This window comes from Nannospalax galili, unplaced genomic scaffold, assembly GCF_000622305.1.
Source record: "Nannospalax galili isolate Female #2095 unplaced genomic scaffold, S.galili_v1.0 scaffold288, whole genome shotgun sequence".
NCBI classification, from domain to species: Eukaryota; Metazoa; Chordata; class Mammalia; order Rodentia; family Spalacidae; genus Nannospalax; species Nannospalax galili.
The window spans coordinates 587,602-614,245 of NW_008357996.1; the positions used below are offsets into that span (position 1 = coordinate 587,602).

The 26,644-nt window shown below is 42.9% G+C and overlaps 1 protein-coding gene and 1 pseudogene across 5 annotated transcripts in view; both read left to right on the forward strand.

The window, feature by feature from the left end:
* LOC103752305 overlaps positions 1 to 6,597 on the forward strand; it is a 41,027-nt pseudogene extending 34,430 nt beyond the window's left edge.
* Positions 1 to 26,644, forward strand: part of Tln2 (talin 2) — a 488,380-nt gene that overhangs the window by 175,652 nt on the left and 286,084 nt on the right. The window lies entirely within an intron of this gene.

Below are 26,644 nucleotides of genomic sequence, written 5' to 3' on the forward strand. Positions count from 1 at the left end.
ACAGCCAATTTTGAAATAGATGCATCCTACCTCAGGAAACCGTTATTGAATATGTCAATTGTGTTGTAATGATATGCTTCTTCTAAGTATGTTGTTATTAAATAAATCATTTTTAAAAATTAAAAAAAAATATTTTTAATTCAAAAAAAAAAAAAGGCACATGGTTGAACCTTGATGTGGAGAATGAAGTAAGGACACAGATAGGTAATTAATTCTAAGCTGTACTCAGTGCTGTAGTGTGGAGTCATGAGAGGATCCATAGGGGAGAATTCAGTGAGAAGAGCAGGGTGTGGGACGGGGTCTAAGGGAAGCATGGCCTTTGCAGTCTCTTGCAGCCCAGATGCTTTCAGATTTGGTCCTTGTTCTCCAGACCATCACAAGCGATCATCAAAGTTCCTTTCCTAGAAGCAGTGGCCTGAGCTCTGATCTGTGCGTCCTCTCCACCACCTTCCTTTCAGCTTACCAGCCGTACCACTAGACACTCCCCTTCTTCTGTCTCTGCCTCCCTCAGAGTGTCTGCATCCTAGCCCTCTTGCCATGGTCCCTTCTGGAAGGTTAGAAGTAATGCTAACTGGAAAGGAAGGTATGTGATTGATCATAGATTCATTTCTACAGTGGTCTGTCATTACAGACACCTGGAGAAAAAGCCCTGCTCGGTGTGGACAAGGAAGGGTCCCATGTACTTGATTAGAACAGATAGTAAGTTCAGTGGTCTTGCATAGGTTCTAAGCTTAGATGTGCCTGGGGCCGTTTTTCACTTGTGGAAGTGCCCATTTTTAATTGGTCTGCCAGCAGCAATCCTGCGTCCCCCACCCCAGCCCCTCCTGCTCTACCCTGTGATCATCTGCCTTCCTTAGCCTGAAGTTACCACTGCAGTTGGTAATTTTAGAAAGAAACTTTGTCAGAAGAAGCCTTTACCTTTCTTTATTTTCTTTTCTTCTAATCAGGAGTAGCAACACAGCCTCTGCATTCCCAGCTGGAGACCTGGGCTAAGGCAGGGGAGATTTGGGGATGACCTCCAGGTGGATCTCACTACATGTTATTTTTCTTTTATTGTCTAGAAAATGAAGAGCAATAGTATCCTAGTTTTATTTCTGTTGCTTCCATAAAATACCCTGACAAAAGGCAACTTAGGAAAGAATGTGATTATTGTAACTCAGAGTCCCAGGTTACAGTCCATTAGGGCAGGTATGTTAGGGTGGCAGGAGTTTAAGACAGCTGGATATGTCACATCCATGGTCAAGGACAGAGTGAACATATACATGCCAGTACCCAGCTCACCCTCTCTACTCTTAGACAACTCAGCACCCAAACCCAGGGAAGGGTACCTCTTGCTACAGGCTGCGTCTTCTCACAGCAGTCAACCTAATCAAGACAGTCCCCGCCCACAGGCCATCCTGACCTAGGCAATCTTTCATTGAGACTCTCTTCCCTGGTGATTCTAGATTGTACCAAGCTGATGATTAAAAATAAACATTGCAAGGAGATGTCTTTGCTCCTTCTTCAGTAAATTTCTTGTTGCCATGATGATCGAGTTCATGGAAAAGAGAAGTCTGCATTCTGGAGCTGAGACGTATAGGAGAGGAAACATTTCTTAACATGGTGAGGCGACATCTTTTCAAGTTGCATTTACATCCCATCTCTTCCCTTGCTCTCTGTGTGGATGTGCTCTTTCTTGAGTTTTCTGGATGGGATCCAGGCATAACAGAGCTACAGATCTTTGCAAATTTGCATATCCCTTTTATGGTTAACCCAGTCAACAATGAACAATTGTTCCCTGTTCTTGGACAGTGGCCTATATCCCATATTACTCCATATGTATTGACAAACTTTGTGATCCCAGCCCTCTTGTGGGAACTTCACCTGGTTGGTGTGCAGACAGGGCTATGTTCAGACTGGGCACCCAGAAAATACTTATAGAACAGGTACCCAGGATATCTACCCAACATCAGGGTTCTTTGCATCTCAGACTGATCTTGTCAGTTCTTCTTTCAATATGATCCTAAAAGCATACTGGGAGAGGAAGCCCTGTGTGCAACCAGGGCTTCGAACTTCATGTCCTTCCTGTATTCTCTTAGGTCTGTAAAGCAGTACGAGTCAGGCATACAGGACATTAAGTGTAGCTGAAACATTCTGGAAGAGTGAAAGTTTTATTCAGTGGGAGTATGTTTCTGTAGCTAAGGGCAGAACAAACCCTCAGCTATGACATGGGATGGCAGACAGTGTGGGAAGGTGGGAAGCATTGGCATCAGCCCTTCTATCTCTGAAGTGGCTCTTTGGGGGCTGTTGGTGACAGAAGAAGATACTACAAGTCACGTGACTTCATAGGAATAGATTCTTACTAAGGATTCCTCTGTAAGAAGCAGCCAGGCAAGTGTACTAGGGCTTGGCTGATCTGCCTGCTTTGTGTTCCTGGGATAGACTGAAGGGTGTGACTGGACATTTTGTGTTTGGTTGTTGCCCCCTGATGGAATAGCAGCTGTTGAGTTCAGCCCTCTGATTTTACCATATTAATTTCACTGTATTTCATTTCTTGCCCCACAGTTGTGAACTGCCAAGGTATTTTTTGAGAAGAGGGTATTCTGGATGGCTGCTGGAGAGATAGTCTTCTAGATGAACATTTGCTCTTCTGCCCAGGCCCAGGGCAGGGGAAGGAGAGAAAGAGGGAGAGGGAGAGGAGGAGGGAGAGGAGGTGGGAGAGGGAGAGGAGGAGGGAGAGGAGGAGGGAGAGGGAGAGGAGGAGGGAGAGGAGGGAGAGGGAGAGGAGGAGGGAGAGGGAGAGGAGGTGGGAGAAAGAGAGGAGGAGGGAGAGAGAGAGGGAGAGGAGGAGGGAGAGGAGGAGGGAGAGGGAGAGGGTGAGCAGGAGGGAGAGGAGGTGGGAGAGGGAGGGAAAGAGAGAATGCTGCATCTGCTCCCAGCACACAGTGACTCTGAAATTGGTGAATGGTCTCTGGCCACATGTTCAAAGCAGAGTCCTTTAGACTAGGTGATCATCACTGGCACCCACATGACTAGGCTCAGCTTAGTGTCTATACAGCCCCAACCCCCAGCTCCCAAGAGAAAGTAACTCCTCATGGAGATGGGATGTGTGAAGGCATGAAAAAAATCCCAGCATGTTGGCTGCCACACCCTTGATCTAAAGAACAGCCTATTCAGAACCTATTTAGGACCTTGGCAAAGGATAGCATGGATGAAGAAAGAATATGGAGAAATAGCATGGGGAAGATAGAATCTGACCATTACTTATCAGAGAACCTACTCTTTCCTATAAGGTAGGGATTACTATTACTGGTAATAAGTTCAAGGTCATTATTGTTTGTAGTTGTGTAAGGTATTGCTCTACTTTGTAGACTATTCAGAGCAGTGTTCTCAATCTTGTTTGCTAACCCTTTTACTTTTTCTAACTTGTCAAGAAATGCATCCAAATGTGGCTAATATAAACCCTAACTGGAATGTCAAAAGTCTTTGCCCAGTTAGGTGAACTGTCTAGCCACACACAGGAGTGAACCTTGAGTGGCCAAATGTATCATGACTGCATTAATGTCTGTGCTTGCTTGTATGTGAACACACATGCATGCATACACACACACACACACACACACACACACACACACACACACACATTTGATAGCAGGCATATTCTCTCTCCTCTCCTCTCCTCTCCACTCCTCTCCTCTCCTCTCCTCTTCTCTCTCTCTCTCTCTCTCTCTCATGCCCATACAGGCCAGAGGGAGTCCCCAGACATGGGAACTGGGAACTGATTTCCTCCCCTCTCCTTCCCTCCTCTCCCCTTTCCCCTCTCCCCTCTCCTCCCTTCTCTCCCTCTTCCTCCCTCCCCCCTCCCCCTTCCTCCCCTCTCGTCTCTCTCCTCTCTCCTCTCTCTCCCCTTATGCCCTTATCATGCTCAGTGGAAATAGTACTGTACCCAGGGGTTGGGAATGTAGCTTAGAGGGTGAGAGAACTAGGTCCTAATTTGATTCTTTATACTATCTGTGGACCCTCTCAGTAGTAACCAATCTCTGCTTTTCCCTGTTCCTCATTTACATGTCAAGGAGTTCCACACTCCTCCAAATGACCACCTCCTGCCCCTAAGCAAGCTCTGAAGGACCTGAGACTGCACTAGGAAAGGGGACAGAAGCTGCTTTGGAGGTAGTTGGAGCCTGCTGCCATGTGAATGCCTTGGGCATTTTCTCATGTCCTCCCCTCTGGTGGTGTTCTAGGATGATTTTATGCAGATGTTGGAAAACTTTAGTTGTAGCTCACACAGTTATGCTGCCTCTCACTGGAAGGGCTTCAGCAATCTGCAGACCAGGAGAGCAGCCTGATAGATGTCTGCTCCTCATGCAGCTGTTACTGCCAGTCTGCTTATGAAATGCGGTGGGACCATGGCCAACACTGTGAATGTTAAAATATATTGCCTCTGAAATTACGTTCCATCCTTTGCACTGTTCTGGGCATGAAGAAGGAATGACTGACGGGGATCTGGGAGAGCTAAGTCACAGTCTGAATTTGCTCAAACAGGATTTATGGGTTTTATGCTAATTGCAAGACATTACTTGAGTGGCCCTTTATAAAGCATTGCAAAATTTCATCTTGGGCTGTGCTCAACCCAAGGATAATTAAAAGTAAAAGATGACAACTAGTATTAGGAAAAAAACTTAGAGAGGACAAGACCAGGGTCTTGGATGTCTGCCTTTGAGAGATTAGGATTCCAGCCCAGGAAGGATTTGGATAAAGAAAAGATGTGTGTTAGGAAGCGTTAGTCTCACCATTATAGAGGTGGGAACAGAATGGGAATGTTCAGGAACAGTGTACAGACTTGCAACACAGAGTTTTATATGGGTTCTGATAGAATAGGGAAAGCTCAGATTGGCAAGGAAGTGTGGACATCAGAAGGCCTTATGGAGCCAGGGAGATGGCTCAGTAGGTAAGAGCACTTGATTTGTAAGCATGAGGACCTGAGTTCAAATCCCTAGCACCCATGTAAAAAGTCAGGCCTGACTGGGCTTTCCTGTAATTCCAGTAGGATAGAAAACAGGCAGATACATAGAGTTTGCTGGTTAGCCAGTGTAGCGAAACCATGAGCTTCTAGTTAAGTGAGAGCTCCTGTATCAAGGCAAAAAGGCGGAGAGTGATAAAGGAAGACATCTGAAGTCCTCTGACCTCTGCATATGTGAACACAGGTGCACATGCTTGCAACACACACACACACACACACACACACACACACACACTAAATTGACTTAAATAGGAAATGAAATACTCAATAACTGAAAAAGCCCACTTTTCAAGTTATAGACATGATTCTCCTGATTGACTGTACTCTTCCTAGATTTCTGTATTTGTTATCTGTCTTGTTGCTATGATAAAATACTTGATGAAAGGAACTTAAGGAAGGAAGGGTTTATGTTGGCTCACAGTTCAAGAAAGGTCACAGTTCCTCCTGGTGGGGAAGTCATGGTTGTAGGTCATGTTGCATAGGCAGTCAGGAAGCAGAGAGATGAATGCTCATCTTCAGCTCACTTTCACTTTTTATTCAGTCCAGAACTTCAGCACATGGCATGATGCTGCCTGCATGTAGGGTCTTCCTACCTCAATTAACCTAATCTGGAATCTCTCTCAAACATGCTTAGAGGTTTGTTGCCTTGGTGATGCTAAATCTCTTCAAGTTGACAATAAAGATTAACCATTACTCATTCCTTGGGTTTATAAGAAGATGGTCACCAGTATTCAGAGCTGCTTGCTGCTTTGTTCACATCTGTAACCATCTGTCAAAAGACCTGAGCTTTGTACTTGGCTGAGCACCATAGTGACCAGTAGACTGCCCTTTGCTTTGAGTTAGGTTTCCCCTTCTCTCTCCAAGTGGCCAGATGGAGATGTAATTGTGGGAATCAGTTTGTGCCAGCGAAGATCAACCTCTTGTACTCAGTTTGGGGCCAGCAACATACAACATCTTTGAGTTTTTAGATTTCCCAAAGGAAAATCTAGAACTGCACAAAGAAATGCAGAGAGTTGATAGGGTATCAGTTTAAAAAATTGTCCATTTGAGGCTAACCTCATGCTTTATCCTCCTGCCTCATCCTCCTAAGTGCTAAGATTATAGGTGTGTATCAGTTTTTACTTAGTTACTGAGTGTGATATTGTTATCTTGTAGAATGGAGATGTATGCATTTCAATTCTTCATCTGCCTGTAGATGACCCACAGAGTGGAGAACTGCCCTCTGAAAGGTGGAATCCTACTCAGAATGTGAGGACTATTCTGTTAAGTGTAATCTCAGTGCTTAATGAGCCCAACACCTTTTCCCCCAGCCAATGTGGATGCTTCAGTTTTGTTCAGGAAATGGAGGCACAGTAAAGGAGAAGACAAAGAATATGCTGAAATCATTAGGAAACAGGTTTCAGCCACTAAGGCTGAAGCAGAGAAAGATAGAGTGAAGATCCCCACAACCCTGGCAGAATACTGCATCAAACCTAAAAAGTGCCTTCCATTGACAACAGCTCAGATTCTCTTTATGTGACAGCAACATTGATGAAGATGAGGAGGAAGAAGATGCTGACCGTTATGATGATGATGATTCTGGCAAGGAGGAGTCGTGACATTTTCTTTCAGTGTCCCTGTACTGCCCTGCAATATCAGGCCAAAGGAACGGGAGCAAGTGGGGACCTAGCAGTGGCCCTTCAGCAAAAACTTATTCATGGGGTGGGAAAAACACACAGCGCTCCTGCTGACTCCCCTATGGTACTCAGTTTGCTCCTTTTCATGGACCTTTACTGGAGAGAAAGTAACCCTCCACGGAATGCCTGAATTCTTGCATTCTTTACCCCTTCATCACTGTATTGATTTTTTTAAAAAAAACCTCCGCCACCCAGACTCCTGCCTCATTTCATCTCTGCAGAGCGTTCACAGTAAAACACGTTTGTCTTTTTATATTCCTGAAGAATTAGTCTAAAACATTTAATGTGTTTAAAGCTGGGAACCCACTGGGAGTTCACAAGTGCTGCATATATTAGGTAGCAAAAGAAAATGGGGGGAAAAAAGCATAAACCAAAAAGAAACCCACAAAACAAAACAAACCTCCAAAACCAGAAGTAAAAAAAAAAAACAAATTTGCCAAGGTTTAGCTGCTCCTTTACATTAGTGCGTGTGCATCTGTTCAACCCCATGGTGGTGAATTTTGTTTCTTTCCCTTCCTAAGGCTGGGATGTGGTGGGCATCAGGGACTTGCTTCTTGCTAAGCCTGATGAAATGTGCTTCTTCTGCCTCTATGAAACCACCCAACGTGGGGGCCTCAGCTACTCTGAGGAGAGAAATCAGATTTTGTTTTTTGGAATCAATTGGGGTCTAAAGCCTGAAATATTCATACTTTACATTAAAAAATTGTCCATTCAAAGGCAAAATTATGAGTTTGAATCCTAGAGCAAATGATCTCTGGCAATTGGAGAGGTCAGTCTATAGATAGAGCTAGTTCAAGTTCTTACGGTAGTGTGTTGGGAGGTGATGATGAAAATGGTGAGTCACTTGACCAGATCTTAACCATGTCTGCTGATACCCGGAGCACTCTTTGGAGACCATTCATCCATCCATTCTTCCTTCTATTCAGTGACCACTAAGGGTGAATGTACAAGTGGCATGTGGTCCCCTCCCTTGAATGCTCTGTCTAGCTGGGGACTCTTACAAAGCTACAGTGGTGATTTATTATCATTATCATCATTTTTATCATTACCATCATTCTTTGGACAGGGTTTCATGTAGCCTAAGTTGAATTCTCTATGTAGCCATGGATGACCTTGAACTCCTGGGATTACAGGTGTTTGCTACCACGCCTGGTTTTATAGAGTCCAAGGATTCAGTCCAAGGATACAGAACCCAAGGATTCATACATGGTAGGCAGACACTGTACCAGCTGAACTACATCCCCAGTTCCTACTAACTGGGGGTTTTATTTTGATTTTGTTGGTCTGTATTGTATGTTGCCTGCTATAGAAGTTTAGAGAAGAGACATTTGTCTGACCTAGATGTGTTAGTAGATGATAGTTCCTGGATTAGGTGATGTTTAAATGGGGTTGAAGGATGGGTTGGGGATACTGGGAAGGCATTTAAAGCAGAGGAATGATGATAAATCAATCAAGGATGTAATGAGTCATTTCGAAGAAGGCCCAGGTGTTACTCTGTAGCTAGGGCTATCGTTCTTAGACAACTTGGGGCCCGAATGGAAATCAGATTCCCAAGACTTCCACCTGAACTTGTGATCAGTAGTTCGGGAATGTGCTGTGGAAACTGCATTTTGATCTTCAATTCCTTTGCTGGTTTTGACCATGATCTTGAAGATCTCGGGTCTAGGATGCAAAATGTAGATGTGGGAGAGGAGAGTTGAGGGAAGAGTTTAAAATGTGGGTTGGATAGAGGAACAGCAGTGGAGAGAGTAGGAAGGATGGAGAGGTCACAGGGTCTTGTATGTCCAACAGGGCCAAGTGAACATACTTAAAACGGAAAGTAATACCATAGAGATATTTTTATACAGTTGAATTAAAACATTTTTCTAGAAAAAATGACTTAACATAATGTCTTGGTTCTAAATTTATGCAGTGGAGAATTGAGGATCAAACTTCAAGTGTAGCTCTTAGAAGCCTATCTGCCTTCCAGTTGAGAGTTATTTACTGTAATTATGTTAGCTCTGTGAATTTGGAATGCTCTTGAGAAACTTTGGAAGCTACTTTACAAATTGCTTGACTCAGTATTTTTAAAAGTATGTTAGATTCAAGAATGAATAAATGTGATATATTGAGTCCACATGGGGGAACACTGGAGGGGTGTTGAGCTTTGTGCAATTAATGATATTTGGGGGGAGCTGCTTAATTCATACCTTTGCATATAATCATTAAGACTTAGAAAGCATTTTAAATTTTCCACTTCAGGCAGGGTAACTATGGGAATCTTTGTGAACTGTTCATGATTCTGAAGACTTACAGGAACAAGCTGGGATCTGTAGCTCAGGGCAATATTCAATAGATACTTTCTGCTTCCTATTTGGTGATTATTCACCTGGTGTTATAAAACAATAGCTAGATTTAATTTCATTTGTTATAGTATTAGAGTTACACTCCCTTCTTCTTTTCCTCCCTTTTTTTCTCCCTCTTTTCCTTCCTCCCTCCTCTTTCTTTCTGACATAGAGTCTTACATATTCCAGAATAGACTATCTTGCTATATAGCTGAGAATGACTTTGAACTTCTGATCCTACTGCCTTCTCTCAAGTACTGGGATTATAGCCCTGCACCATCATTCTTGGTGTTGTCTGGTGCTGAGGATGGAACCTAGGTCTCTGAGAATGCTAGGCAAATGCATTGTGAACTAAGCTACATCCCCAGCCCCATTCCTTTAAATGTACCTTTTAATTGCTTTGTGACGTTGATACATTTAGCAGCATTTCATTAGCTTAAGTATGAAGATACAAGGTCACCAGTCAGTGAAATAGACTGACTTCATCCTTGGCATTATTATCTTGAGTATTATCAATTGACAAAAGATACTAAAAGATATACTTTTTAGAAATTGAAACAAGGGGGACAGCACAGTGATTCTCAATCTTGATACTAATGACAGTTTGGGTCAGATAATTTTTTGTTGTTAGGTATAGTATAGCATTTCAGCTCTACCTACTAGACCCAGCTTGGATAATCGACATATGTCCAGGCATTGCCAGATGTCCTCTGGGAAGTGAAACAAGCTGTGGTGGAGAACTACTTTTGCATAGACAAACATTTTTATGGGCTGTGTTTTTATTTTGCTTTTAACCTATCAATTGAAAATTGTGTTCAGCAAACTTAATACATACAACTAATTCTCATGCATAGATTCTAGGTTTGTGAATTTGCTTATTTGATAAAATTTATTTGTAACCCCAAGTAAATTCTTCTGGCATATCTGTGGTCCTTTGAGGACATGTGCAGCCATGAAAACTGAGTTGTTGACCAGTGCTGAGACCCTCCAAGGACACTCTGCTGTCAACTCAGTACAACCTAGAATTCCTGGGAAGAGAGACTCAGTTGAGGAACTAGGTAGATCAGGTTGCCTGTGGGCATGTCTGTGGAGGATTGTCTTGATATAGGAAGACCCAGCCCGTGGCAGGTGCCACATTTGCATGGACTGGGTCCTGGACTTTGTAGAGAAAGCTAGCTGGGTAGCATCTAGCATGCAAAGTGAGGATCCATGCCTGCTCTTGCCTGTGGATGTAATGTGACTAGCTACTTGAGTTTGCTTTAGCTTTCCCTCAGTGATGGACTACAACTGGAACCGCACGCCACATTGCCCCTTCCTCCCCCATGTTGCTTTTTGTCAGGGTGTTTTTATCACAGCAACAGAAATGAAACTGGAACAGACATGTTGTGCCTCTTGCTTTGAGCTTTTGTACTGTAAACAAGTGTCTTCTTTGCAGCCTATTTCATGCCAGGTTTTTGCATTTTCCTACTTTCTGTTGATTTCACTGCTTAAATCATAACTGTGTACTGATCAGTTCAGGAAAATTGTTGGGACCAGAAGCTCACAGGAAACTGACCCTGAGTTTCTTCTAGAAGCACTGGTTTAATACTGCCCATTGATAGAGACTTTATAGAACAAAATGATTGCAAACATTGTAAATTGACTATCATTTCTCTAGTGTATATTTCTTTTAAATGATAATTTTTGCTTATTATTTGACATTTGTATATATTTAATTTAATGTTTTGTTTGTGCTTATTTTACATGGGATCTCACTATTTAGTTTTGGCAGCCTGGAACTTGATATGTAAGCCAGGCTGTCCTTAGATTCACAGAGATCTGCCTGCTTCTGCCCACTACCCCCAATCCGAATACTGGGATTAAAGGCATGTGCCACCATCCCTGCCTATACAATGTATTTTGATCACATCTGTCTACCACTTCCTTCCTCCAAATCCTCCCTAGTGTCCCTCCCCCCATCTCCCTCCCAACCTATGTCCCCCTCTCCTTTGTTGTTGTTATTAATAATCCCCTGAGTCCAATTAGTGCTGCCCCTGTGCACATGAATGTGTGACCATCCATTGGTGCTTGGGCAACCTACCAGAGGCCAAAACCCCCAAAGAGGGCAGCTCTTCCTCCCTAAGAGCCATCAAATACCTCTACCTTAGTTGTGTGGGGTAGGGGGTCGGGGAGTGGGGAGGAGTGGGTGGGACGGTGGGGAGTGTCAGCTTGGGCCCCTCCCCCATCTGTCTCTAGCCTGTCTTTCTAAAGCTTACATTTGAAAACTGTGAAGCTATTTGTGAGTAGACTAGGTTGCTTTTCTTTATAAAAATTTAACATATTATGAAAACTTTAAATAACTGCTACATCAAAAGATGTGAACATTTGTAAAACTCTTAACATGCCTCATGGAAAACATTTTGTTGGTTTAAGATGCTAACTTTCTTACATGTTTATATATTTTGAATTTTTCCTAGTGCTTTTTAGGTTAACATACAAAGTAATGGATTGCATTATGGAATTTTCATACACATAACATTTTACTTTGCTCTGCCCCCACCCCTGTCCTGTTATAGTTTGCTTTTCTCTTGCTGTGATAAACATGACCAGAAACAGCTCAGGGAGGAAAAGTTTATTTCATCTTACAGTTCTAGATAATGGTTCATCACTGAGGGAAGTCAGGACAGGAACTCAAGGCAGGAGTTGAAGCCAGAGACCATGGAGGATGCTGCTTACTGGCTTGTTCTCTGGCTCATGCTCAGTCAGCATGGGATAGCAATGCCCACAGTGGGCTGGTCCCTTCTACATCAATCATCAATCAAGACAGTTCCTCACAGATAGGCCAATCTGGTAGAGACACATCTTCTATTGAGGTTCTGTCTTCCCAGGTAGCTATAGATTGTGTCATGTTCATAATAATAATAGCCAAGGCACCTCCTTCATATTTAAATTTTTAAAAATTTATTTATTTTGTGTATGATTCATAAGTACTTAATGAAATACTTGTCAAGGGAAGTTATATAGAATATGCTTCTCTTCCAGGCTATTGTTTATTTTTTATGCTATGCAATTACCTTGCAACAAATACCTTTTAATCTAATTTTTATTTTTTGCTAGTATTCTACAGCTCATAAATATAGCTATAGAATATAGCAGAAAATATAGTGCAGTATTTTTCTTCCCTAGATTTGAAAGAGGATGATAAGAATTCACTGTTCAGGTAGAAAAGTAGTGACTGTATAGACTTAGTTGGGTAAACATTACCAGGGGTGATGCTTAATCTAAATTAGGATAACAGCTGACTGTGGAATGATCAAAATGTGAGGAGCACTTTAATATCCATGTGGTCTTCTAACTCCTGCACCTGTCACCATGGCCTTACAGAGGAGGGCACTGAGGACTGGTGACTGGTCTGTTGTGTCTGACAACAAAGGCCTGGTGGAAACACTGAGAATTTCTGCAGATGAGTATCTCATGGTCTGGAGGAAGAGAGATTTTGTATTAGCTGTTGATAGAAGATATGGAATTGTTGATTGAGTTTTAAGCCCTATGTATAGTTCACAACCACAGTTTTAACTGAAGATGACTTAGAGATGAATAATAAATATGGCCCTGGGAAAGAGATGACCTGTGATAAAACTCAGGAGAACTGTAGACCATAGAAGTCAGTGGGAGACTTGTCCCAGCCTGGTATGATGAGAAATTAGAAAAGATTTGGCTTATCTGTTTAGTATTTAGAGAAAAGAAAAAGTGGGCTTTCATCAAAGCCAGCTAGGACTGTTTTTCTGGAAAGGATAAGAAGACTGAGTTGTTGCTATTGACTGAGCTAAGGAGATGTTTGATGAAGGGCCATCTTCACTGGCATCACTTTCTTCATCTGGCAAGACAGGCCCAGAAGACTGCTAAGGCCCAGTTGAAGGGTATTTTGAACATGTAACTTTACAACTTAGTCCCAAATTTAACAGTGTAGTAATATCTCAGAAGTTCTTTGCAGAGGTGTTAAGGAAACTTAGGGTCTGGTGGAGATGTAGATTTGACAATTTTGAAAAAAAATTTCTCATGCATGTGTATGTGGTATGTATATATGTGTGGGCATGTTTGTTGCAGCTGTGTGCACATATGTGTGGAAGCCCAAGGTTGATGTAAGGATTGTCCCTCAATCCTTATCCTTTCCATTGAGGCAGGGTCTCTCAGCTGAACCTGTACTTTGCCATTTCAGCTAGTCTTTCTAGTTGGCTTCTTCTGGGGATCCCCTGTATCTGCCTTTGGAGTGCTGGAATTATGGGAGAGCTGCCCTGTCCACGTGGTGTTTACATGGGTTCTGGGTCCCAACTCTGAACCTCTCACTTGCACTCAGGTGCTTTAACCACTTCTGCCATCTTTCCAACCCTGAAAATTCTTTCATATTCCATTTGCTATGAAAACTTCACAGTAAGAGTTGAAGTTGGTAAATTCTAAGAAACAGTTACACCATTGCCATAGGACAAGAGCTCACATCTTCACACAGGAAGTAGAAAGAACAACTGGAAGTCAGAGTAGGCTATGAATTTTCAACCTTCTCCTGGTAACATACTTCCTCTAGCAAAGCTGTACCTCCTAGACCTCCAAAAACAGTACCACCGAGACCACATACCCAATGTTCAAATACTTGAGCTATGGGAGGATATTTCTCATTCAACCAGCATATCACCAGAAGCTTTTCCTTTTCCAATTCAACTTTCAAATCAGCGTTCTAAGTTTTTCAGAATATCTCATGAAGACACTGGTCATATTACATAGGCTTTGTAAAGAGATTGAGGAAAAATGGCCATCTTTAAAGTTTTTATTGCATTTATTTATTTAGCACACAGGCACACACACAAGGAGGTTCTGGGAATTGGGTCTCTTCTTCCACCACGTGGGTCCCTAGGGTTGAGCTCAGGTCTAATGATGCCTTTTCCCACTGAGTCATCTCCCAAGCCCAAAAGCTGCCATCACTGTAATTGTGTATTCCCAACTGGGAGATAGTCATTCTAATATTTTATGGAATAAACATGTCACATCCTTCAATAAAATTTAAAATAATGTTGGTTTGATGTATTCTATGTAAGTTTACTTCTAGGTGTTTTCTTTTTCTTTTTTAATATTTTGTTCATTATTTTTATTTTATGTGTATGCATGTATTGTCTGGATATAGGTAAGTGCACCTGTGTTGTGCAATGCCCCTCGGAGGACAGAAGAGGCTGTCGGATCCCCTGAAATTGGAGTTACAGACAGTTGTCAGCTGCCCTGTGGGTGCTGGGATTTGAATCCAGATCTTCTGCAAGAACAGCCAGTGTTCTTAACCAGCCCCATCTTTTTCTTTCTTTAAAAACAAAAACAAAAACTTGAACTAGAGAGATGGCTCAGCAGTTAAGAGAACTGATTGCTCTGGCAGAGGATGTGAGTTTGAGTCCCAGCACCCACATGGCAACTAACAACAGACTTTAACTCCAGTTCCACGGGAATCCAATGCTGTCTTCTGATGCCCGTGGGCATTGCATGACACAGGTATACTTACATACTTGCAGGCAATACACTCATACACATAAAATACAATATTATTAAAAAAAAAATCTCAGGGATGGAGAGATGGCTCAGTGGTTAAAAGGACTCAGGTTCATTTCCCAGCACCCACATGGTGGCTAGCAGGCATCTGTAACTTCAGTTTCAGGGGGTCTGACACCCTCTTCTGACCTCTGTGAGCATTGCTTTTACATGTATGCAGGCAATACTTTCATACATATAAAAAGTAAGAATAATATAGAAAACATTAAAAAAAAAACCCTGCTTTCCATCTCTCCCTTCTTCACTTCTATCCTTTCTCATCATTTTTTAGTGAAACCTTAAAAAAACTCCATTTTTCCATTTGACTGTCTACAGTCCACTTGATTCTAGGCAGACAGGCATTTCAAGTGTAAATAGCAAACGCTTTTCTGTCTTCTTAACATTTTATCTTATTTCATTTTTCTGTCTGTGTTGCTTGACAGTGAAACAAAATGTTGAATAGACGTAGTGGCTATCTGTGTTTCTTTCTGATTTCATCAGCATACTCTTAATGGGTTATCTCATCTATCATTTGCTCACTCATTTCTTTATGAGAAGTGTTTGTGGCTTGTAAGATTTAAGTATCAAATTAACTATAATCAGGGAAAATATTTGTCTTTTTTTTCCTCCCTCCTATGACTTAGCAGTGATGTGAGATATGTCAAGAAAAAAAGTTTGATTGATTAAGACTCCACTGTTTGTCTCTGCTCTGAGACAGTGATTGAAAACAGTCTAAAACGTTTAAGGATATACTGAAGCCTAGAGTCGATGATGGATGCCAAGAGCATATTTGGAGCAAAGCTGACCTCTAGGGACCCAACCGTCTGATTTTTCTGAAGTGCAAGTAGGGTAAAGGGGTCTGACTAGGGACCTTGACCTGGGCTGGGCTAGGGTCTTAGGATGTACATGTCATTCGTGTTCTCTGATGACAAATGAAGTTATATCCCGAGTGGGCCCAGAGCCTAAATTGGTAAGGTTGAGGTTCAGAAAATCTTTAATCACAGTCAGATCCAAAGAGCATTTTATGTTTTGTGTGTGTCAATGTCTGTATGTGTGTGATGTAGATGAATGCATGTGCAGATGCATGTACCCATAGGGTAGAGAAGATTGCTGGATGTCTTGCTCTGTCAATTTCTGCCTTGTATCCTTAAGATAAGGTCTCTCACTGAATCTAGAGCTAGGATGGTGGTCAGTGATTCCAACAGTCCTTCTGTCTCTAACACCTGTGGTGTTGGGATTACAAGCATGCCCTGCTTTTATGTGGGTTTTGTGGATTTGAACTCAGGTCTTCATGTTTCCAAAGCAAGCTTTCTTACTACTGAGCCATCTTTTCAATTCCCAAAAGGGAATTTGGGGGCTACATGTAGGGAGTGAACTTAGCAATGTGAATGACCAGATATAAAAGGTGAAGAGAATAGTACATAATATATGTCAAGTGCTCTCCCAAGACTGGTATCTTGTTGTCATGGGTTGGGGATGGTTACCACGTGGTTTATGCAAGAGTCGGCTGGTGGAGCCAAAGCTTCAATTGTGATCTTAATACCTTGTAAGCAGTCTTTTTACCTAATAGACTCTGTGACTTCCGATTGCTTTCACTAGGCCAATTTCAGATTCTGTATGTGCCCCAAAGCTCAATGTCCCAGTGCTGCTAGTGGACCCCTGCCCCCCCAGGACTTCTAGAGCACTCTCAGAGTTGCCCAACTGTGGGCTCCAGATTTTATGTCCTGTTCCACCTGAAACAACTCTTCTGTTCTCTCTATTATTGACTAGGCTTCTGAATTAGAATTGCCTTTGCAAGAGAGATTGTTACTAGGATATTGAGAACCATTATTATAATCTGCTTACTAATTTAGATCTTCTTTATGTAGTAATATTGATGTTGCTTATGTAACTATAGTCATTTTTGCATTCCTATACAATTGTATTCCTCAGGAACCATCCACCTTGGTTTTTGAGACAGGATCTTTCATTGGCTTGGAGCTCACCAAGTAGGTAGCTCACTGACTTGAGAGAGAGTACTGCTGGCCAGGTTGACCTATTTGAGCCAGGTCGTACCAGTGTAAGGTCCCTGGCATGGAAACAGATTAACTGGCATGTGGTCAGGTCTCCCTCATTGCCTTAATAGATTTGGTGGAGGTGTGGAGGAAGGGCAGGTCCTCAGATACACAAGGCAGTCCCTCTGGGCTAGACAGACCACAAAACATATCTCCAATTATGATTGTTTCAGTCTTTACTAGATAAAAGTGAGCCCCAGAGATCCTCTTGTCTATGCTTTCCCAGTGCTAAGATTAAGAGAGGCACACCACCAACTCTTAAATCAAAAAAAAGAAAAAAAGAATGCACTTGTGATCAAACTCAGGTCTTTGTGTTTACAAGGGAATCCCTTTGCCAGCTGAGCCATCTCCCGAGCCTTGCCTTTTGTCTTTGTAAGTCTGTGTTGTGTTTTTAGATGAATAGAAGGAAAACAGTATACAGCCTTCATCTTTACAACCTATATTTGGCAGTGACATTATAGGGACTCCTATTCTAGATCCTATTTCAACCCCTGTAAATGAGCATTACCTTTCCCTTAGGAATGAATATCACATTTCCTTTAGGAATGATGGGCCAAGAGGGAAGGACATAGTTTAGGGGAAGAGTCCTCTGACAGACCAGCCTGACACTTCCCTGAGGGTTGCTTCGTTTGACTAGGATGGCCAGAAGTGGATATAGGAAAGGTTGTCAAGGGAGCCTCTCCCAAGTCTGTGTGGACTGTGGTCTAAGTAGTGGAGGCCAGAAGATGTCGACTGAGCCTAGAGGCATTGTGGAAGGAAGCTTTGCTTCACAGAGGGACTATCAACCTTGTCCTCGGTATTCCTACCCAGCATGGCCAAGTTGGAGATCTGTGTCTTATGTGGTCTTCTCTGGCAGATCCTGCCCTCTGAGGCTTTGTCAAAGCCAGTACATTATATCCCTGATCGTGACTTAGCCTGGACCACCATGTTCCTCAGCTGTCCAGGGAGAGGTCTGTGTTCTTCACAGAATCTGAAACAGTGCTGGTATCACAGTGTCTGACAAGACTGTACCTACTTTTGGCAAGTATCTTGGGGCAATAAAAACCCATTGCTACCAGTTGGGTACACAGGGAAGGTTTTTATATATTGTTGAAAAAAAAAGGGTCTTATGAACTGGCCTGAGATTGCTGCAGTGTTCTCTGGGCTCCCCTATCCTGGTCCCCCTGGAGTGGGCTTTTTCCTCCAGTTATATAGGTTACAAGGTTACAGCTTCATTGTAGCCTCTGTAGCTGCTCCAGCTTTGGTTGTTTCTCAGATAGAGTTCTACCAAATAGGATGGCTTAGTGACTTGCGAGAGAGTCCTGCTAGCCAGGTTGACCTGTTTGAACCAGGTCACACCAGTATAAGGTACCTAGCATGGCAACAGGTCAGCTGCCATGGGGTCAGGGGCCCATCACTGTCTTAATAGCTTTGGTGGAGGTATGGAGGTAGGGCAGGTCCTCAGATACACAAGGCAGCCTTTTTTGATTGGACAGACCACAGAACACATCTTCTATATTGATTGTTTGGGTCTTTACTCCATAAAGTGATTGGTCCTTTTCTCCAGTTCTAACACTCATTGTTTGAGAGCTGCTTTTGCTTGTAAGAGTTAGCAAACATTCTGGAGAATGTATTCTACCTGTGTGGCCTACTCCTTAGCCCTGTTTTGGGGTAGGATCTTGTTAAATTGCATACCAAACACAATCAGATAGCTTGGCAGTTGGAGGCAGGGAATGAGGGCAGCCCTGTTAAGCACAGCATTTGGAAAGAATATGTAACAGGACTTGGTCCTCATCAGCCCTTCCCATGAGCTGAGTGAGTTAGGATGGCAGCTACTGGGAGGGGCCAGGACACTGCTTGGGTGCTTTCCAGCAGGGAATAACACTTTGCCTTTCTGCTTGTACAGAATGTCCCTGGTTCCCTCTCTTCCTGTACAGAATAAGAAAGGAAAAAGAGATCATCATCCTGAAATGAGCGCGTAGAAGATGGCTTGGCCTCATTCAGGAGAGTCAGGGTTTGGACTGGGCTCTGTGTTACAACTTCATCAGGCCTATGTGTTATTTTTGAGTGCTGGGAATAATAGAACTTACACCTAATCAAGGAAAGGCTTTCCAAACAAAAGCTTGGGTGGGGTTTCCTGGGCAAGAGTGTGATATTGTAATAAATGGGAGGCAGAGTTCGCCAGTCCAGTCTCTCATCTGATTGTACACATTACAGTGGGGGCCATGATTTCCATGGAATGCAACACACCCCACCTCCCTAGCCCCTCCTCGGAGGGTGCGTCTGCACTTCCTCTAGCCCTCTTCCTTAACTGTTAGGGCTGCCAGAGAGCTGAGGGCCTTATGCTGGGATAAATGATGTCTTCTTTATTGTCTCTGCCTTGGGGCCATTTGACCGGTGAGTTGAGCTTATGTTAAGTCTGTTAGGGACTCCTGTGGGATGGCTTGATTTTTCCACTTTTCTCCTGAATGCAGAACAGAAAGTGAATTCAGGCCTCTGACATCCCAGTAATAATCTAGAACGTTTCCAGGCACTAGTTAGTACGGTGCATACCAGGAGGTGGAAGAAACTGTGTGGATGAAAATTCTGTTCTTGCAAAAGAGGCACCATTCTCTGACTGTTCCAGCCTCCCTGGCTTCTGCCTCCTGGACTCCATCAGCTCTGCCTTGTGAGCTGACCCCTTAGGCCTTCTTCATTGCCCCTCTTGTTCCTCCCCCTTTCTCTCCTCAGTGTTCAGTCTCCAGAATATAACATCTCCCTTCCAAGTGCCTCTTATGGCCTGCCTATTGCTGCCTTGGTTACAAAATTATCTTTACTTCTCTTTCCTTTTTAATTTGTGAGCTCCTCAACATCAAGGCCAGATTTCTCTTTAGATTCATGATACCTGGCACATAACAGATATACCTAAACAGTTTGCAAACATTGTCTCTTAAGAAAATTTATGTGTTCTGATTGATTGATTGATTGATTGATTGATTGATTGATTGATTTATAGACAGGGTCTCCCTATAGCCCCAGCTGTCCTGGAACTCACTATATAGACCTGCCTGGCTCAATTTCACAAAGATCCACCTATCTCTGCCTCCTGAGTGCTGGTATTAAAGACATGAGCTACCATGTTCAGCTCTCTATTTTGATTTTTGACTAGAACCAATTCATGTGCCTTCTCAGATATGTTTCTGTCATAGCCCTATCTAATTAGGATCTTCATTTTTTCTGTCTCTGGTTATTTTTTCACCCATACATCTCTGCTCCATCCCTGTTTCTCTTCAGAGCATCAGAGCCCAGTAACTGTGTGGCATAGGATCTCCAAGACCACCCTCAGGTCTGATGTCTCTGGGTCATGGTGCTTGCTCTCTACTACTTGTAAGGGTTAGGTGAAGCCATGCAGGTAGTAGGTGGTGGGACTAACCACCTACCTGCCTCTCTGCCAAGCTTTCTGCTGTGCCTTCCTGGTACTGCCCCCTCTTGCCTTCCAGGCTGGCTTATAGTCTCTTACAGTCCAGTTTCTTTTTCTCTTTACAGCAATTTTTTGCATGTGTCGGGTGGGCCTCCTCCACAAATTGCAGTTCTTCTCTTCTGTGCCATTCTTCCATTCCTCCCTTGGGTAGCCACTGTGATTCCTTCAGTGTCGAGCCCCCAATGAACATTACATTTTATCTTAGTCATTCTGTAATAAATTTGCCTTCGCAGTGATTTGAAGACGTGGTGTGCTTAGCTTTAGTTCTTTTTGTATTCCTCAGCACCTAGCCAATTGTCAAATGTAATAAATATCCATTGATCTAATTTGTTAATGCGTGAAAGGGTGGTCTCTTTGTTTATAGATAGATAGATAGGTAGATAGATAGATAAATAGACAGAGATATATACATCAGAGGACAACCTCAGGTGTTCCTTGGGTGCTATCCATGTTTTTCCCTAAGTTTTTATGTATTTATCATTTTTATTTTGTGTGTATGAGTGTATTGCCTGCTTGTATGTAAGTGTACTGATATTGTGTAATGCCCACAAAGGTCAAAAGACTGTATCAGATACCCTGGAACTGGAGTTATGGACTGTTGTTAGCCACCATCTGGGTGCTAGGAACCAAATCTGGTTCCTCTCCAAGAGCAGTCCACGCTCTTAACTGCTGAGCCATCTCTCTAGCCCCTCACATTTTCTTTTTGAGATAAGGTCTCTCACTCACCCAAGGTTTGCTGATTAGGCTACACTGGCCACTCAGTTGGCCCAGGGATCCTCCTGTCTCCAGTTCTCTAGTACTGAGATCACAAACAAATGCCACCGTGACCATCTTTTTCTAAAATATAGGTTCTGGGGATTGTACTCAGGTCCTTTTGCTTGCAAAGCAAGCACTTTATAGACTAAAATATCTTCCTAGCCCTCTTCCTCTCTTCTTCCCCCCACCCTCCCTCCCTCCCTCCCTCTCTCCCTTTTTAAAAAAATGTGTGTGTTTGTTTGTGAATGCCACAGCATAAATGTGGAAGTCAGAGGACATTGGTCCTTTCCTTCCAACATACTCTGGGGATATAACTCAGGTTGCCAGGCTTGGCAGAAAGTACCTTTACCTGCCAAGCTGTCTTCCTGGCCCACAGATTTTTGTTTTATTTTTGCATTTAGCTTCTGTGGTGTGAGCATGAAGACAGCCAGGGCTATATACTCAGAACCTACCTAAAAATTATTTTTTTCTTTTTTTAAATACAAGGGAAAAAGAGGTGCCCAGGAAGAAAGTTAAGACACTTGAGTGTGATCTTCTCTGAGAGAAGTGCAGTTTATAAAAACACTTTTTTTTTTGTCTTTTTGAGACAGAAGATGGTCCATGTAGCCCCAGCTGTCCTGGAACTCACTATGCAGACCAGGCCGGCCTCGAACTCACAAAGATCTGCCTGCTTCTGCCTCCCAAGTGCTGGGATTAAAGGCATGTACCACCACGCCTGGCACTTTTAGCATAGATTTTTAAGCACAGGTGTTAAAAGAAAGAGAGACTTGAGGAAAGAAATACATGCCAAAGTGTGGGCATGGGCTTTGGAAGGAAGAGAAAACATTGTTCTAATTCCGAGCCATCTATGCCTTTTTTGAGGTATTTCAGGTGGCAGCTAATTTTCCCCTTTTCTCTCTTTTTGATGAATGAGATCATAAGAAGGCTGCAGAGGTACCTTGGATAGGAGTATAATCTGATAAGGTAAACCCAGGAGCCACTAGGTTTGCACAAGGGATTAAAACATTCCATTTTACTATAAATGGAGTTTCTGTGGAGAGACCTAGAGAGCTGCAGGTTTAGCTGTAAAAGGAGAAATTCCTTTGCCACTGTTGTTGGTTGTGTTGGCCTCCCCCACCTCTTCTCTCCCTTCAGTTGTTTTTTTTTGTTTTTTTTTGAGATAGGCTTTCACTGTGTAGCCTCAACTGGCCTGGAATTTGTTATGTAGACCAGATTGGCCTTGAATTTACAGAGATCTGCCTACCTCTGCCTGTGGAGTCCTGGATTAAAGGTGTACACCACTATGCCTGGATAGTGTTGGAATTCTTGACTCTTGGTTTCAACCTGATTCCAGGTTGAGGGGCTCCTTTCCCTTCCCAAGTCTTCGTAATTTTCCTTGTCGTTCCATTGTACCTCAATGTAGTACTTACTTTATGTTGCTATGATAAAATACCATGACCAAGGACTTATGGAAGAAAGTTTATTTTGTCTGATGATTTCAGAGGGGCAACTGTTCATCATGGTGGATAGCCATGGGGGCAGGTGGCTGGTGGCCAGATCAGAAAGCTGAGACATCACAGTTTAAACAAAAAACATAAAGCAGTGAGAGCTAACTGGAAATAAGGTGAGGTTATAAACTTTCAAAGCCTTCTCCTAGTGACATACTTTCATCAGCAAAGTTCCATCTCCCAATTTTCTGTAAACTCTCCAAGTAGTTCTACCAGTCAAGGACCAAGTGCTCAAATACTTAAGTCTGTGGGGGGACAGTTCTCATTCAAACCCCTGCATTCTCCTCATTGACACGTGTGCATGCACTCAGAAACACTTATACATGCCCCACTGCCTCCAGGGTAATTAGCCCTGAGAAGTTGGAGTGCATGCATGAGCTGCTGTTTTGTGTGTGTCTGTTTGTTAGAGCCCTACCAGTAGCAAACACCTACATGCTGTTAGCAGATGTTAAACACCTCAGAAGCTGCACTCTGGTGGCCTCAAGACAGCACTCAGGGAATAAAAACATTTCTCTTGATGGGCACCATGAATAAAATTTGGAAATAGCATTTTAAAGAGTGTTTACACTATCCCTTTAGTTAAATAAAATTCAATTATTTAGGAATAATGGAAAATCGCCTAACTTTTAGACTTCATAGAATTCTAAATTATTACTAATGTAAAGACAATAATAATTTACATTAAACTGATAGATGATAGGCCTAAAAGAGGTCTTTGACATACGATCTGTGACACAAATTTAAGATACTACTACCCAGTAGAGGATCTTAGGGGATCTGTGCTAATAGATGCTTAAGAACAACAATTAGCATACCACTTCATAATTAATTATGGGGTACTGTCTAGCAACAGATGGGCCCTTAAATTCTTTACATAGCCAATTGCTACTTTGAATAAACTTGAAACTATTTTTATAGCCCTTGTTTTCTAGGCAGAACTGTTACACTTCCAGCTGTCTAGGTCTAGGATTGTCTTACGCTGCATTTGCGTCCTCTGTATTAAGGAGAGCCTCCTAAGCCTTAAAACACCATGTATTTGAATGCATGTCTGTTAAATGCAGCAATGTCAGTCAGCTTTCAGAAAGTACAAAAATGCATTCCTGTCTTCCAAAAGTTTCTAGAATAGCATTGTCAACGTTAAGGCTTTAGAATCAGATTTCTGTGGTAAATGCCAAGCCATGTGCACCTTTCCTTAATCTCTCTTTTTTTTAAAAAATTTATTTATTGTCTTTATTTTATGTGTCTGAGTATATTGCTTGCATGTGTGTAAGTGCACCCATGTTGTATAATGCCCGAGGAGGTCAGAAGAAGGTGTCAGATCCCTTAGAACTAGTTATGGACAGATGTTAGCCTCTGTGTGGGTGCTGAAAATTGAACCCAAGTCTTCTGCAAGAGCAGTCAGCACTCTTAACCACTGAGTCATCTCTCCAGTCCATCTTTCCATAATCTCTTGAGAGTCAGTTTCTTAATCCGTAAAATGGGGAGTGAGATGGTATCTAAACTCTCAAGAGTTTGTGGTTTGTACGTCTGATCCTGGGGTGGCTAGGAAATATTGAAGATGTGGCACAGCAACAGTTGTGTTAGATGAGGCTGGTATTGTGTCCTGCATAGGTAATGCAGGGAAAGGAAGGAGCTGATTGAGGGCGGTAGCTGGGGGAAACATGAGAGAGCTGACTATGGATGAGCAAGTAAGTTGACCATGTGCCCAAGACCCTGCTAGGCACTGGTGCTCCAGAAATGGTTCAGAATAGAATCTTGCCCTCTTGGAACCTGCATTCCAGTGGGAGAGGGAAGGATGTATCAACACCCCATGGATGTGGCAAAAGCATTGAGGTAAAGTGAGTAAGGGAGGTTCCAGGAACATGAGCCAATTGATTGTGGCCAAAAGGTCTGTTGGGTGAATGGAGGCTGGTGATCTCGTTGGGAAGGGAAGTAAGCATGCCCTTGCAGAGGATCCTTCTCATCTTCTAAAACTCCCTGGTAGCCACAGGAGCAGAGCCTTATTTGTTTGTTTGAAACAAGATCTCCTGTAGTCCAGTCTGGCCTCAAACCCACTATGTAGCATTTAATCACCCTGAACTTCTGACTCTGTTGCCTCTACTTCCTGAGTGCCGAGATTATAGGCTGTACCACCATACTTGGTTTGTGCAGTGGTGTGGATTGAGCCCGGGCTTCATGCATGCTAGGCAAGTACTCTGCCAACTGAACTATGTCCTTAGCTCTGGTTCTTCTTTTTGAGATATTTTTTTCTCTAACTATAAATCTCTGAATTGTAGAAAACGTGCATTCAATATAAAAGTAAAAAAGACCATAGCTCCATTACTCGGGAAAAATTCCTATTTTACCTAATTTCCTCCCAGAACCTCCCTTTCCTCTGGGGTTAGTTAGTGTCATACTTCTTAGACTGACATAGCTGTGATCATACAATTTAGCTGTTTATTTTTTTCCCACATACTATAGAGAAAAACATCTTTCAAGTTCTCATAAATCATATCTTTCTGGTCAAATAATGTCTGTTCAGAGGTTTGAAACCCTATGAACTTAATCAGCTTTTCCTCCAAGTCATTAGGATGGTTCCAATTCCTCATTATGCTATAAAAAAGAATACAAGCATCCTCATAAGCTAGGGCTTTTGTTTTTGGACTACTTCCTGCCACCTGTGTTGAGAGTTCTGGGTGTGTTCAAAGATGTTTAAAGTACTCTTTTCTAAAAGACTGCACAGGCCAAAGGGCTCTTTAAACCTCTGTTATAGAGCTGCCTGGAGAAGGGATGGCGGGTGAATATCAGCAGGGAGGGTGTGGGAGGAGGGCAGAGAGCAAGTAGGTAATGATTCTACAAGGCGGTGGTGTTTTTGAGGAGGAACATCAGGACAATGCTTAAACATGAAGTGTGCATTGCCATGGTGCATCACTGTGGTGCATAGATGTGGTGGGGGAGCAAGAGCAGAGCCAATTTCTAATGAAAAGGAGGCTTTTGGGCCTGGACTCCCCTTTTCCCTCATCCTTACATTGTAGCTCTTTGCTTAGATGTCATTATCCTCCATCAAACTGAATTATCTGAACCCATAATCCAGACATTAGCATTTTATGTACCTTAATATTGTTTAATTAAAGGCCATAAGTGTGGAGATGAGAGAAGATTGGGCTGGTCAGGGATATGGCTTGGGCAAGGATTTGTGCCTCTGCCCCATTTGATGCTTCCCTTGGGGGATGGAAACATGACGAGAGGGGGCAGTGCCTTGGCCAGAGGAGGCAGAGTACAGCTTTAGCAATAGCCTGGAGACATGAACTCTGTTCATGGTTCTGACTTCTCCAGTGACTGCTGGGTGACATGAGGCTAAGTACCCATTCTGTCACAGCCCCATCTTTCTCAGGAAGTATGCCAACAGTCTCTCCCTCCCTTCTTCCTTTCCTAAAAATACACAAATTTGCATGTCATTCTGGTGCAGGGGCCATGCTAATCTCTAGCTCATTCCAATTTTAATGTACATCCTGCCAGCCAACCCCCAGCTATCTCTTTTGACTTGTAACATTAAAGAGCTATTTTTAGGCCTATTTAAAAGAGGTAGCAATTTAGAGAAAAGGCAGGGAATGATAAAAACCAAACTTAGAATGAGCAGTTAGCTTTTAAAATTGTTGGGAACACCATGTGTGGCCCACAGGCAGCTCCTGGTAAAAGTAGCTGTGGAGCCTGGTGGTGGAGCCTTGTCAGCAAATCCACACGGTCCTTGGTATGGAAGCTGCCTCCTTCAGTGACCTCAGGACACAGAGAACCCTTGTTTTTCTTGACTGTGTTCCAGAGATTGTCCTTTGGATGATATCTTCCATCTGAAGTCTCAGGGCTATCTATTCTCAGCCCCATCCCCCTGAGCTCCTTATGACTGAAATGGGCTGGTCAGTGCAGTCAGGGCATCTGCAAAGTGACCAGATGCCTCTCAGTTTCAGGCTTGTCCTCAGTGTAGTTTCCAGACTGGGTTACTCATATGGTTTTGGAAAACGAGAAAGAGGATATGAAGAAACCAGATCAGGAACTAGAGGTGTGTCTGTCATTCTTAGCCTCCTGCAAAGCAGAACCAAGGACATTCCCATCTTCTGGACAAGGACAACAATTAGCACTCCTCACTTTTAGGGTCCCTGTCCTAAAACTGCCTGACCAGTTTCTGTGTTGCTCATATTCACAGTCTGCTCATTAGTTCCTACAGCTACTTAACAAATGTACCACAAATGGGGTGGCTTACAGTAACAGGAATTTATTACCTCATAGTTTCAAGGCCAGAGGTTCAAAATCAGGGTGCCAGTGTGACTGTGCCCCCTCTGAATGCCCTCAGGGAGATCCCATGCCTCTTCAGCTGCTGGTGGCTCCAGG